Source organism: Gobius niger, assembly GCF_951799975.1.
Source record: "Gobius niger genome assembly, chromosome: 12".
Lineage (NCBI taxonomy): Eukaryota > Metazoa > Chordata > Actinopteri > Gobiiformes > Gobiidae > Gobius > Gobius niger.
This window is the reverse complement of record NC_136863.1, coordinates 9,043,349-9,059,215: the sequence shown is the minus strand read 5'-3', so window position 1 is coordinate 9,059,215 and position 15,867 is coordinate 9,043,349.

The window sequence follows — 15,867 nt, the reverse complement described above, 5'->3', positions numbered from 1 at the left end:
GGTCAGGAAGACCTAGCTGAAAGTTGTAGCCTACTGTGCATTACTTTTTCTTGGCTTTATTTGAACAGTAGTTGTACTAGTTAGAGAGCGTAGAAATAGCAACAGTGATATAATTTCTCATCGTCTAATAAACAAAACATAACAAGTCCCATGAAACCCTCTGCAGTAGTGCCCAGTGGAGTTGTGGTAGGAGTAAAAGTAGCAGTAGTAGCAGAAGGGCCTGAGATCGTCTGGTTAAAGTCAACAGAATGCGCAGCAGATTTCCAGTCTCTTGAAGCCTTGTATTGCAGTGGCCTGTGCAGCGCTCAGACCTGGAGAGCGTCCCAGTTGCATTAAGTTCAACATTTACAACCGCAGAGAAAATACTCCGAGACATGCTTCATGCTTTCGCTGTTGTATCGGGAAGAAATTGGCGAGATTTAAGGCATAACTTCCAATTAAATTATGAATTCTGCACTTTATAAAAGCAGTCTGGGCTGCATCAAGTCTCTGGCACCGCTACTTGTGTGTGTTACAGTCACTGAGCTCACCACTGTTCCCTCCTCGCTGCCCATCGCCGCCGTTGTTTGGAAAAGAAGCTAACTGAAGGTGGAAGTCCAGCTTGGAGCCCCGAGCTGAAACCTTTGCCAAAACGTATGATGTGCTCCTTCAGTCGCGGATCATAAATATTTGTCTGTGTTTTCATTTCACCAAAAACAAAAAAAGCTGTTTTTTAGTTCTTTGTCCTGGCATCTCCTTCAGAAATATTCTCTGTATCAAAAGATATATGGAGTTTTCCAAAAGGGCTGTCAGAAAACGGCCCAGGGTGTTCCCCATCCATCCAGTGAGCACTTGTAAAAACACTGGTGAGGTGAGATTTTTAACCAGGTTGTTGTTTGATTTATTGTCTTCGATTGAGTGCTTGTAATAGATTCGAGTTCGACAAATGTTGGATGCTAATATCACTTCTTTTGAAAATGCTCTTAAGTGTTCTCCTTCAAACACAGGAGAGATGGAGTACCCCCTGATGCAGCATGTTATGTCCTACGTGGGCACCCAAGGACCAATCTGGGTTTCCATGTTCTACCTTCAGAAGGAATTTATTTGAGGAAGTACCACCTCATGTTTTATACAGTCTGATCAATCAAAACTGCTGGATGTTTTTGAGTCATAAAAGCCGATATTTCTTGACTACTTAAGCTACGCCCTCAAGGCTGTGTTGATCAAAACTCCACAAGATATATCCGTGGGCGAGGACAAATTACAGTCAGGGACGTCTTGCTGTTTCCAATGAGTGGATCTACCTGGATGTTTTAGATTTTTTTTTTCTTTTTTTACCATATTGTTATTTTTTCCTTCATATTTTCAAACTACAAAAGGTGTCAAACTGACAGGCTTTTAGATTGAAGTGTCCCAGATGATGCCGATGTTTGTAATGAGAGGGAGTCTGGTCAAAGCAGGTCCATGCTCTGAATTATTATGCAGCTATTTTCCTGATGTCTCTCAACACTGACCACCTTGTACTTCTGGACACTTCAGGTCAGTTACAGTTTCTGAAAATGACCGCACTGGTAGATAACGGATTTCTGATGGATTTATGCTTGATTTTTCTTCAGTCATCGATGGTGCCTTTTGCGCCTTTTCTTTTCATGTCACTTCTAACCAGTGGCGTAGCAAGGGTACCAAGGGGTCCAAGCAAGAATGTCAGTGGGGGCCCTCTGGTGGCCACTCGGTGTACTGTGGACTGGAAGAGAGGACATTTGGGCAGGAGCAGGTCACCCGACAACTCCCATAATGCAGTTCTCTGCATACATTTTCTTCAGAACAGAAGGCTGAGGTTCTTTAGGTCATGAAGAGTTTACACTGGTTTCACTATTAGAAATATAATCAGGTGGAGCCATGAGTAATAAAGTCCCTCCACAGTTCATTATAAGTTAACATTAGGGAACCATGACTCACTAAAGCAGCAGCAGGAAGGGGTTGAACAGCGCCATGTAGCATTCGTGGAGAGATGATGTAACTGCATCACCAAAATCATTAGGAAGACTGTAATAATAATAATACTAATACATTTTATTTGTATTGCACTTTACATATGAAGAACACATCTCAAAGTGCTACAATTGACACAAAAAACAAGCAAAACAGAACAGACAGAACATATCAATAGTAAAAGCACGAGGATTATTATCAGTTAAAAACACAAAATAAACAAACTAAGAAAAAGCCGCACAAAATTAGTGGGTCTTAAGTTTACTTATACTGTGTATATCAAGTGTTTACTGCAGGCTTCTGAATATAAGGTTGGTTCATGGGGGCCCTTGATTGTTGGGGTCCCCAGGCAGCTGCCTGCCTTGCATTATGTCAAGCTACGCCTCTGCTTCTTGCGGTTTGATGAAGCGATTGATGGGGGGCTGCTGCTGCATCCCTCTGACCAGCTTTTAACAATTTTAAGAGTTTTTAAGATTTTTTTTCCTTCCCATTTTGTGTGAGGGTTAAGAGCTGCATAATAATTCTGCACACTTGATTCAGGGTATGGACCTACTTTGGCCACACTTCCTCTCATTACAAATATCAGCATCACCTGGAACACTTCAATACAACAGCCTTTCAGTTTTACACAATTTGGAGAAAAAAAATACTAGGGTCAATAAATGTGCACGCTGTATATGTACTGTCTTCTTTTATGCAGCTTTTTTCACAATGCATCGAAGGCATGGATATTTAGCATGGATTAGAGTGGATGCCTCGATGCTTAATATAAAATAAAATTGCTTCCAAATAGTCTGTATAAAGTCAAAGGAGCCTCACATTTTAGTTCTTTTGTTTGCAATGTGATATTAACGCACAGACACAGTAAATAGGCTTAGCCACCCCCTGTCATTACTTTAACTTGCACATGCGCTGAGATTCTTGCTTCTTCTTCTGATCTTAGCTTCAAGCATAATATACAAAAGACCTACAAGTAAACATGACAAATATATAGGGAGCCAGAAAAGAGTATTTTGGCAATGCTTGTGTTTGTATAGACGTCGGTAATTAGACCCTCGTCACTGTCAGCACTTTCCTTTGGTCTCCAGATGAATTGCATGCTTTCTGTTTGGACCAGAATAAAGCTCCATTATCTTTTGCTTGCATTTCAACACATTTGGCCCCGCAGATGGGGGACAGAACACCTCTAGATTGACTGTATTAAAGCAAACTGCCTCGGCTGAAAGTGTGCACATATGGTTTTGAGTGACGGAAGTTGCATGCGGCTCAATTGGAGTTTTTGGCCCAAGGACGATGCTGGGGATGTGATTGATGACTTGTATACAGCAGTGAAAGTTTGTTAAATGAAAACAAAATGGTGGCTGGAGACCTGGTTCAAATCGTTCCCCTCTAAGTGAGTTTAATGGGACGTGGCAGAGCTGTCCGGACTCTCGCCATGCATTTAATGGCACTATACGGACTGTGGCTGAGCTCCAAAGTGATACAATATAGAATGATGTGGCCTGGTTTGATCTGCAATAAAAGAATAGTGGTCGTAAATTATGTGTATTTTTATAGGACAAGTATCAGAAGTGGGGATGATTGTAGTGAAGTTATTTCAACAGTGTTAGTCATGTAATATAGAGTCCAGACTTTCACAGTGGACATGTGGGTTATGAACCTGCTTTTGGGCAGTATTTCATGTTTCATACCTTAAAACGATGCGTGTGCATATGCAATACGTGCTTTTTGAGGAGACAGTTAAGTTTCATTTCTATACCTCCCACAAACCCTTCCACAAATCCTAACTCTTCCTGTGTGTGACTAAATGTGCTTGTTTATTGGCTTGACAAAACCAACAAGTCTTGAATCACCATGATTTTCTGGGATTTGCGATTTAAAGTCAAGACATTATTCTGTTTAGTATAAATAAACCAGTGTGGCCACATTTTCTATCGTAAAGTGCACTCACTAAGCATTTATTTCATGCTTATATGGTTATTCCACATGTGAACAGCTAAAATACCAAGCGGTCAGTGAATGGTAGAAGAGTTTACTTTTCCAGATAGTCATTGCTGTGCTTGAATGCAGCATGTTTCTCCCCACTAGAACCATCCTATGGCGTCAAACACATAGCACAATGTTAAAACTTGGATAAATTGATAAATATAATGCCACTTCGCAGTCAATATGTACTATAAATGTTTGAAAGTAATGGCTCTTCATGAGCTAACAGAACTTTTTTTTGTTTTATTTTTTTGCACTTATATTTAAATTAGGGCTGGACGATTATGGAAAGAAAAAAATCATGATTATTTTCCCCATATTGATCGATCTCGATCGATTTTTTTGTTTTAAAGGGAAAAAAAGCAATAAATGTGGTCTTTCCTGGTCTAGCAAGTAAACAGATGCTGCAGCCAAACTGAAAACTACAGCTAACTCGGCTCACTAGTTTTCCTCTTCAAAGGTAGACTTTTCCTCCCCGTTGCGTCTCCTGATCCTCTGCCTGCTCCTCACGTGTTTCTGTTTTGCCCATTAGACAGATTTGTGTGACTTTATAGCTGATTTTACTCTTAAAAATCACCAGGTCCTCTCCTCATGGTGCTGCCACATGTGCCATCCTGTGCTTCCTGTTTGGGCCGAGTAATTCCCTGGGATTGACCTGACAGGCGCCGCAGCATTGCGCTGTCTATATTTTTTCCAGAATATGACAGGATTGGCCAATTCGAGATCTGCCTTATTAAAATTTGATTAATTGTCCAGCCCTATTTTTTTTTTATATATGAGCTTTTTTATTTTTTTAAGTAACATTGCACATGTGTTTTTGGGTACAGCAGTTTGGACAGTTTTGTTTGAAATGAGCTTTAACAATAACCTTGCACTCAACCTTGACCTTGACCTACTCAACACTGTATATATAAGTTCTGACAAGCTTATCACGCCAACCATTTGGAGACCTTTGCACTAGTTGTTCCACTGCATTCTCACACAATTTTAAATGTTTTTTGCCCTTACAGCTAGTCTTCAACTTCAAAAACTAATTTTCACTTGAGCATTTTCACTTTGACAGACAGTAATCTATGTCTAAACCCAGCCCGAGGCCTCACTACCCTCTTTCATATCCATTTTACAAAACCACTTCTAGCGTCTTGCCTCCATTTATTGCATTACATGTACATGCATTTTCCAGCCGTAATGTTTGCCTATTGTTAAAAGATTAGTAAGTGCATTAATGCTTCGATACAGTAGCGGATGAGATTTTGCATGCTGGCTTTGTGCATTCCTGTGGGCTTCCCCTGTCCTCAGCTGTCACTAAACATGCTAATGGTTTTGCTATCCATCTGCAGAGGTGTAATGAACTCAGTCAGCTCCCACCTGCTCAAGATGTCCGCCTTCCTGCATCGCCCCGGGGGGGAGAGCAAAGCGCCGTTTGATCCACAATGCTGGCCCCCGCTCAAACAGCCTCTCTGTGAGGAGATAAACCAGCTTGGGGAATAAATACGTATTTGAATTTCTATTAAAAGCAAGCTATGCGGGAAGTAGACTGGAAATTTAGGGAGACCTTGGCATATTCAAAAGCAAATCAAAAGAGAATGCCAACGGTTTTTGTTTTGTTCAGTAATGTTTTTCAGTGTTAGCAGCTCATGCAAACTTTTCTCACACATGCTGAATGTATTTGGCTGCTAGTTTTGGAACCAGCTATGAGCTCTCCATATTGTTTATACATTTTTGCTTATTTCTCCCTTCTGCTAAAATGCAGAATTGCCAACATAGCAGCCTGTACAGTCATTAAATAATCATAATGATAATCATAATAATAATAATAATAATCATGTATTTGTTAGATTTGATAAGCACAAGTGCTTTCCAATGGTAGAACAAAACATCAAAAAGTCACAGTAATGGGTTTCTTCAGAAAAAAAACATTTCTCAAAAGTATGTTCTCAGCCATTGACCCATCCTTCAAGGGCATAAAGCAATGGGGTGAGCAATAGCCCCACAACTACCTATATTGAGTATTTTCATCTGTATTCTGTTGAGTTTTTGGACTCACACACTTGTATTAAACTTAGCATTGTATCTATTAAATGGCCCAAATTCTACGACCCAAATTGCCAAAGTTAAGGGGGGAAAAAAGTCTAGTGGAACCTCTGCTTTCACCCAAGCTACCTGTTTTTCCCGGATGATTTCCCATCCGTGGACAAATCAGACCCTGCTTAGTTTGCGAGATCCATATGGCCTGGATATAGCGCATGTTTTAGGTTGATCAAGGAATCCCACCAGACACAGACGACATAATGTAAGAGAGTGCTTGATATTCTTCGAAGCAGTAAAAGTGTATCCAAAGAATTGCCACCCTACTGTTGAATGTCCGCGTCGGTGGTGCATCTGCAGGTTTGAATGGAGTCTTGTGTAAAGTCTCAGCCAAAAACGGTGACCTCAACAGCTCCTTGGATCATCAATCAGACTGAGCTGGTATCACTAAGGGGCCCAGTGTCTGCTACAGGCCGGAGATGTGCAACAAAGGGCATCTACGGTCCATTACTGAAACAAGATGTGAAAAATACAGGACATGGAGACAGTTCTTCAAGTGAAAGAGACTGCGCTAAATGGAAGCGAGAAGAATATTCTGGAGTTTATTTTACACAAGTGCAAAGCTTGAAGTTATCTTGATATACACAGAAGTGGTTAAAAGTTTACAAACCTAAATCGATCAAACTCACCCCCTAATAAATGCAAATCTCCAAGATAATGCAATTGTGAAGATGGTCAATTGGACGATAACTTGCATCTTGACCTTGAAATTAGCCTGAGACCACCTCACAGTGAGACAGGAGTTGTTGTCTCACTGTTGTGACAGCAAAGTGAGCTAAACAGGTAAAGCTCTTAATTTATGATTTTCCTCTGTGCTCATAAGCTTAAGGTCATCACTGCAAGAAATGCATACTGAGAACAAACGTCTGAGTTTTCTGTACTGGACAGAACTTAAGAAATTGATTGAGGAGTTCAGTCACCGAGGAATGTAGGCTTCTGCCCCAGCTGAGAGATGACATGACGTCTGGAAGTGAGATGTCCCAGGCAAATTCCACAAATGCACTAACACAAAATCTGGAGAGACTCATCATACGACTTCAGGAACCCATGATATGACCCTTGTTTGAAATGTATACGGAGACGCACTGAGCTTTCTGTCTGTCCCCCTTGATCGCTTTGCTTAATCAGAGTCAGAGCAATCATTTTTCATAGTGTTTCGATTTCTCCCACTGGTAATTTCGATTTCACAGGCTGGAAACGTGTGGAAGCATTGTTCACAGAGCTCCAGCTACTCCACCTGCGCCTTGATACGACTTGATATGACTCAAACTAAACAACAAAAACCTTCTTGTAGTAGCTGCATCCTTCCACTACGACCATTCTATTTATTTCCCGGGTTATGAGCGTTTTGTATCCATTCCTCCTCACACCTGACCCTCGTCTAAGCGGGGCCTTGGCCTTCGCTGTGCGCCGCCGGAACCTTGCACCTCTTCCCCGCTGCTCGGAGCCACAATAAGGAGGCTGTGTGTCCAGGGGTGTGAAAACATTCCTGTTATCACGATGGAAAACTCTTCCAGCTGTCATCAGATGGGTGAAATATTATGCGTCTGTCTGCTGGCGAGTGCGTGCTACTCTGGGACAATCCTGCCATGTTTATTTTCCGAAACTGGAGACGGTTAGCTTACCACATCGCAACCCGGCTCACTACTGTTTCCTCATGTGGGGAAGTTTAGGGAAAAGTGCCTATGGACGTTTGACAGAGGAGGTTTCTTTTTCACCGTGGTGTGTACTGGGGGCCACTTCAAGGAATTAGCCGGGGATCCGAAAATGATGAATATAATTACAACAACATGGCAAAGCTAATGTTGAAACCACGAATGGACAAGATGGCTGTTGTTTGTTTAGTCTGAATCAGCTGACGGAGCAGGCAATTTAAAATTTAAAGCCCCCGTGCGCCAAAATCATGACTTACTGACTTCAACAACAGCATTTTACCAACTCTGCAGGATTGTGGATCTTGCACTTTTTAGGAATGATTTAAGGTTAATGGCCTCGTCACGGATTATTTAAATAGATCTTGGAAGAATGAGATGCATTTGTGCAGGTGGCCCGGTAGCATGTGTCGAGGGATATTTGTACTTCTGTGAGGTTGTGAATGGAGATCTGCTCTGGCTCACATTGAGAGACCTCCTACAGCAGTGAGTGACGCTGTGTGTTTTTGTCAAACTTCCAAAGCCATGAGGCCATTGTATCCAAGGTCGATATCAGTGCACAATAATATCTTTTAATACCTTTAGTTGTATAAAAAGGCCTCACTGACCAGTCCCTTTTCACATCAAGGTAAAAGACTCACCTGATCACATCAAGCACTGTCACTTCCAGTTTAAAGATGTTATTTTCCATTCTTGGTACTTGAGTCACCTATTTTGTCTGATTTTGTTTCTAATTTCCCAATTTGAATTATTGTAAAGTCCTTAGTAAATAAACTTTGACTGACTGATTAGTTGAAGAAATAGACATTATGTGAATGTCAGAACATAATGTCAGCAGCATCTCAATCTCACACATTCACTCAGGTTAAGTTGTATGAAGTGAAGTTGTCCAATGACTAAAGGGCCTATCTCACTGGCCTGGAGACTAGTTGGCGATTCGAGTTGCCACTGGTCACGGAGATGTCTCCGAGAAAACAAACAGGTTCGATTTCTACGGAGTCTGACGGCTGATCTTACCGGCTTAGAGAGTAGTTGGAGACTTGAGTTGCAGCTGGTCATGGAGATTTCTCCAAAATGTCCCCTGGAGATAAGGCGAATCTCCAGGTCTCGTTGAAAACGAACAGGTTTGATTCCAGATGAGACTTTTTCAAGTCTCCAACAGGTCTTGGAGACATTGCAGGGACATCACAGAAATGTCTCACCGGTTGAGGACAACAAAAAGGGCTCACAACGTTGTCACAACTGCTTGAGACTGCATAAACCTCTCGGAGACCATGCGGAGAAATGGAACCTATTCCAAACCGAGACCTGGAGACTCGTCTTATCTCCAGGGGACATCTTGGAGACATCTTCATGACCAACTCAAGTCTCCAATAGTGTCAAACTAGGCTCTTTGTATGTGTGCAGTCAATCCGAGTTGTGGATACATTGCGGAGACTGCCAGTCGCGGCAAGTCAGGCATGGCTACAATGTAATTAAAACAACAACATTTCAGTCGTAGCAAAACAGCTTTACTAACCAAGACTGGCATTTTGTTTTTCTCATTTGGCCCCATTGTTTTTCTTCGGATCTCCACAGAAAATGAGCATACGCCCGCAGTATGTGGGATCAAACCAGATATCAAAACCTATTGAAAGCAATTCGTACTAAGTATTTCAAAGTGCTTTTTCAGAACAAAAAGGATGTGTCAATGTACATACAATTACACTTAAAATTAGTAGTGCCACGGTCACACCCATTTTTGAATCGTATTATTATTTAGAAAGAAAGTTCAGCTGCATACAATCCACTGTCACTCTTTGGAACATGATTTTATGGAACATGTGGAGGATGGAAAATTGTCCCATACATTGCATCTTCGCTTCCTCTGTTTGCTTCCTCTGTTTTGATATTTGCGGCAAAAAGATGGCTCCAGTCAGTGTTTTGGGTCCTTTGGCCTAGCACATGGGTGATCTATCTATCCCATCAAAACAGTGCCGACTTCCTCTGGCACACATGGAAAGCATTGGGCCACACGACCGGGCTCAGCAGAGAAAACACTGTCTCCCTCTCTGTATTTCTCTCTCTCTCTCACTCTCACTCTTTCTCTCACACACACACACATGCACACATGTGGGTCGCATACAGATTAGTATGGAGAGAAAAGGTAAACGAAGGTTCCAGATGAGGTTCTCAGGTTACAAGGACAAATTTTCTAAAGCGTTCAAATCATTCTATTTTCCTGAGTCTCATGTGTGATGAAGAAAGCAATCACTTTGCTTCTTTGACAAAGTGCACTTCAGGTCAGAATGATTAATCAGCTCCATATAAACCAGGAAAACCTTTAAAACGACAGAATGGAACGGCAGGTGGAGACGTCAGGAAAGTATCTCACCCTAAAGGGCCCAGTCTATGATCCCCAGTGGCTCCCCCAAGGCCCTCTATACTTCTACATATGCCCAACACCATTTATGTTATGTAAAAGTAGGTCAAGGATGAAAAAATAAACAGGTTGAAGACCTTTACTTAGTGATTACAACATATACTTTAAACAGCTAGCTGATGATCTAATGGTCTTTGAGCGGCATTTGAGACCAACCAATCCACAGATTTCTACTTCTGAAACAATAAAGAGACACCAAGAGTCCCCTACACCTGCAGCACAGTGGAGATGTCACAAAAGGTACTCCTGGAAACAAAATAGGGGCGAATGCGGAGGTATCCGGGCAAGACTCGCAGCTAAGCCACACATGCGTGATGGTGGGAAGGACCCCAGTCTCGGGAGTCAATTTTTTTCACCATATAACATCATGAAGGATGTCAAGCTGTGAGACCTGATTGTCTGGAATTTAGAGTATGGTCAGGTCAGATCTTCAGTACAGTTCTGGTGATTGTAAATAGAATTTAAAGCAGTTGTAACAAACTACTAATGTAAGCCAGGCTCCATATCCCCCATATGGCGTCTCTACTTATTAGTCCTTTTCACTTCAATATGACGCAACACACAAACCACGCATTGCTGCAGTTAAACAAGCACACGTAGTACGCACACTTTAAACACATAAATGAACTGTTGATTTGCTCCAGTTTTCTCCAAACACTCTCAACTAACTCAATAACAGTAGCCACTAGCTACTACATGCTATATTTATGTCCACATCAATGTACAGTACCCTCTATGCAAACACTGCCGACATTTACTGTTCTGTAACACAGTAGCTCTTGACCTTTTTATTAGACTGTTGAAAGCTTGAGGAGACAGGGCCAGATAAACAGCGGTCAGAAGCAGTGGTTACGTGGCCCCCTGTGGGATGGGAGTATTTAGAGGCCCCACTGACTCTAGGGGCCCGGCTACTGTACGCACGCAGGGCTAGTAGGTCACCCCTAACCCCCGCTAGTCTTTGCAAAGGGTTATATTGAAAAGTATTGCCCTTGTCTTACCATACTCCATCTTCATCGAGTAGCTTATGCAGTGTCAAACGTGCACTTCAGCTAACCCCAGCCGCTTTGAAGTCATCTCTGGCTATGAGTTTATTACAGTCAAAACGTCCTCTGGAGTTTGCGAAGACGAGACTTGCTGATTTCATCTTGCGAGCAAATTCGCCGCCCCGGGGAGATAGCTTGGAAGATATAGATTACTGGCTTGACTCAGACCTAACCTTGACTTTAGAGAAGAGGAATCTTGGCTGTATTTAGTGTTGGAATGGATTATTTTTTTTTGAAAGATCTGTCATGACTTCCAACAGTTTGATGAGAAGACCTCTAACTCCCACGTTTATAGTTGTTTCGATACGATTTTGTCCTAACAGTAGCCGCTTGTCCTCAAGTGTACTCTGAGAACTCAGACTTGGAAACAAAAAGCACATTTAATTGCATATTTTTCACGTTTTTACAGTCATATGGAAAGATTTCTTTTTTTTAATGGTATGGCAAGGAATAAAAGAGGTCTTGCATTTGTGGAAGATTTGAAGGGGAAATAAAAGGCCAGATGAGAGTGCTGCTTCAGATTGACTTAAGTGCTTACCTGCCAAAAAATGCTGTGCCTAGAAAACTCAATAGCCAAATAATTCATCGGCCTAAAGTTACCAGTTTCCAGCTTTTACACTACATTTGGAGACTTTCATTTTGGTACAACCTGGGTGTGAGCTGATAAACCATTATCACCTGTACATTTTCACAAAAATAGCTACATTTAATGAACTGTTTATTTTACAATCTCCCTCGCTCTTGGTACAGCTGCACTTTCTGCATTTGTAGTTTCTGTGTCCCACATTGTTTTACTGGATTCTTTTCCTGCAGGTAGTCCGTACTAGCCATGAAGTATTTTTTTTTTTTTTTTAAGTCAACAAACACCTAACTTATGAGTCAAAGATATTTGAGACCTGCAAATGTTTTTCTTCTGAAACACTGAAAAGGCACCAAGAGCCCCCCCCCCACAGCAGTACAGTGGAGGCATCAGAAGAGGCTTGCTACAGGAAACAAAAAGGGACATACGAGGAGAAGATGATGAAACACTGTTGTGAAGCGGAGGGAGCTGCGCAAGAACAAGTGGAAGGAAGGAATGGAAGAGCTGACCAGTGCAGGACACCACGCTCTGAAACAGGGACAAACCCAGGAGACGTTGCACCGTTTCAGAGGAGCACTGAAGGCAGTTCTCCAGTTTCCCCTATACCTCCAAAAACATGCTGGTCAGGTTGGCCCACAATGGCTGCGCGCTCAGTCGCAGCGGCTCAGGACTAACCCAACACCCAATTATACAATGACAAATAAAGCACTTACTGACAGTTCTTACTACTGTATTTTTTATTTTTGTATTTTTCATTTAGGTGCTCCACAAAATGCACATCAGAATATAGAAGCCTTGTCCATTGTCTCACCATGTATCTGGGCGGGGTCTTATATTTATTGTATCGCGATGTCAACAGCGTAATACAGTATTTTACGTCTCACCAGTGTTTTCTTCCCCCTGAACTGTAAGCAAACATGAATGGACTATTAAAATGAGATATGACACAAAGGAAAAATAAAATCTTCCATGATAAAGACTGCAAAACAAAGTAATAAATCCTCATATTAAATCCATTAATTCCTTTTGTGCTTGTAATTGGCCAACAATCACTTACTTACTTCATTGATTTTTGAAATCTTTTCTATGCTGACCTCCTCTTATGTCAATATTCATGCACTTTCCAGTAAGCCATGCTCTCATATTAAATTAATTTAAACCACATTGCTGGGAATTAACAGCTTTTTTATTTCAATGCCATTTTGTGACCCTGCTGCATAAGTCCCACGAGTAAGGACGGCCTGTGTGTGGCAGATTAAGCGCTTGGAAATAACCGCAACTTGCCATTAATAACACTGACAATCGCATGGAAATACCGCCTCTCTGTTTGTCTTTGGGTTTCCTTGAATTCTGGGATTTTCTCCTCCTCTAGATTGGCGTTGTGCTGTTCCGTTCTGAACACGGCTCTGGCAGCAGCAGCCTTTCTGCCTGGAAAAGAAAGTTATCATTGGATTGTCGGGCCATTGTTGTGGTGTGGCTGTGCATATGCGTTTGACAGTCAGCGGGTTATGGCCAAAGTGAGGCATCTTACCCTGTTTTTCTATCTGTGTGTGTAATTGATTTGAACAAGTGCAAGTCATACATTGAACCAGAAGACTTGATCCTATACCTTCTGTCACCTATAGCGCTCGTGCTTCACAGCTAGAAGGTGCGGGTCTATTCACACCTGAACGGGGCCGTTCTGTGTGGAGTTTGCATGCTCTTCCGTGTCCACGTAGGTTTGCCCTGGGTACTCCCGTTTCCCCTAACTAAAAACATGTACAATAGGCCAGGATGATGCGTGTGCGTGAATGAATGATGGTGGACCGTTGGCGCAGATGTGTGCAGTCGCGACAGCATTTCTGTCGGTCTCCCCCAGGGGAAATTGAACACCACCGAGTATGGAGCGAATGTATAATTGTCTCACTTTGTGACTATGTCTGTGAAAGGCACTATATAAATATAGTTATTGTTATTCTTCTCCTTCTTACTACCTTTTTATTTCAGCTCTCAAGAAGTCTTTGTTTTAAATGCACTGTCTCTCCTCTCATTTTTGCTATTTCAGCATTGTGACACAACCCTCTTCTTCCCCATTTCCAAAGCAGCATTATACGTAATATAAGAATACAGTCAATTTCCTCAGTAGGGAAAGATTTTGTAAAAATTGTCTTATTGAAGGCATGTTTGTAGAGGGTTAGCATTTTTTTATATATACATAAAAAGCAGCAACCTCTTTCTCTCTTGGTACAGCAGCGGCTTCGTTTGTCTGTGCTTTTTTCTGTGCTTTTTTTCTGTGAACTGCATGTGTAGTTTCTGTGTTCCACATTGCTTGACTGGATACTTTTGCACATCTTTGCTGTGTTTTATCAGGGTTTTTTTAGCTGCTGAGAGTCCATGATGGCCATGAAGGGCACAGCTTTTTTCAAAACTAAACAAACAGCTAGCATATGAGCTAAAGACATTTCACCTACAAATGTCTTTTTCTGAAACACTGAAGGGGTACCAAGAGCCCCCCATACCTGCAGCACAGTGGAGACATCACAAGAGGCGCTACAGGAAACAAAATGGGACAAACGTAGGGAAGATGGTGAAAAAACATTCTGGTTACACATACACACAATTTTGTTGTACAATTGTACGATGACAAATAGAGCACTACACTTACACTTTCTTATAATCGGACCTTATGAAGACAACAACATACAGTATACAGTATGTTTAAATAATTTCAGCAGAATGCCTTAGGATCCTCCTGGAGACTTGGACTTGTGTGGATTGGGAAGTCTTTGTATCTCTGCTGAGACACGGCACCAGAAAAGAGAGAAAAAAATAAAGATTAATGGGTAGACTTACTGTAACAAATTATTGATTTTCATTCGATTTGTGATTCATTCTTCAAGCCAATTCTTCACCCTCTCACTCTCCACTTCACCTGCATCTGCTTGCTCACAATTTTGCTTTCATACCATGAGGTTTGGATATTGTTTATTTTTCCAAGTACTAAAGCTGTCATCTGGACAAAAGGCCCAGATACTTGTCCTCATTGACTCCAGTGCATAGAGAAGACTTGGACCTCGGAACATGGCATGTGTGGGTGTATACTGTGCGCTGCCTGACTAAACATATCCCGGCTCTCCCTCCATGTTCTGATTCGTCCAAAGGTGATGGTCAGTTGACTCTTTGATCACCGGCCAGTCTGCTGGACACATGTTCCCAGCTCAGAGCACGACCAGTGAGCATGTGTTTCCAGTTAAAACCAACGCAGATTATACACTATAGTTGAATACAACTTATGTTAATTCTTATCACTCTTTTCATCACTTTTCATCACTCTTTTTTCTTCCATGGAGTGCACTGTATGTTTTGTAGTAAGCATCATCTTCAATACAAGTTTTTTCCGCCATTGAGTGACGATTGTATCATGACGAAAAACCTGAAAAGACATTACTAGCTTACTTTTGGTGTCTGATAATGTGCCACTGTCTTTGCCACTGGTTCGGCAACACTCACACTTCCAAACCTTTTTTTCCCCACCCCGATATATTAGATGCAGGATGTATTTTTCACTCCACAGCAGTCCATCCAATTAACATGGAATCAGTTCATTTAAGGTAAAAACTTGCTTCTTTAAAAAACTTTGGTTTCCAATGTACCAAGCTCAAATATAATTGTTACCATTGACTCCGTGTGGACCGAATTGCCTAATGCATAAGATAAATATTTTTCTCTTGTCAGTACATACAGGATGGAAACTGCCACGCTGGGGCTTCACATTATATCAACATTGTGCCAAAATACATTCATTTGGCTTTAATGGTAAAATGATGACATTGAATACACAATTTGTGTGTTTACTCTTGTCTCATGTTCTCGGCTGCTGCCGAACAGCAGAGCCTGATTAGACGGAGGCTGAGGTTGCGAGGCTGATGTCTCATATATACAGTCATCAGGAGGACTGCTGTCACAGGGACTCCAGCTCAAGTCACAGGGTAATGCAGGAGAAGATTTATTATGATCAGTAGTTTGTCATTTATACATAATTTATAGGTAGAAGCAACCCATGTTTGAGAATAGCAGAGTGAAATGTCTCCCCAATTTGACTTTGTGAAAGTTTCAAAAAGGCCAGTTTTTGCTCATCTGAAATAT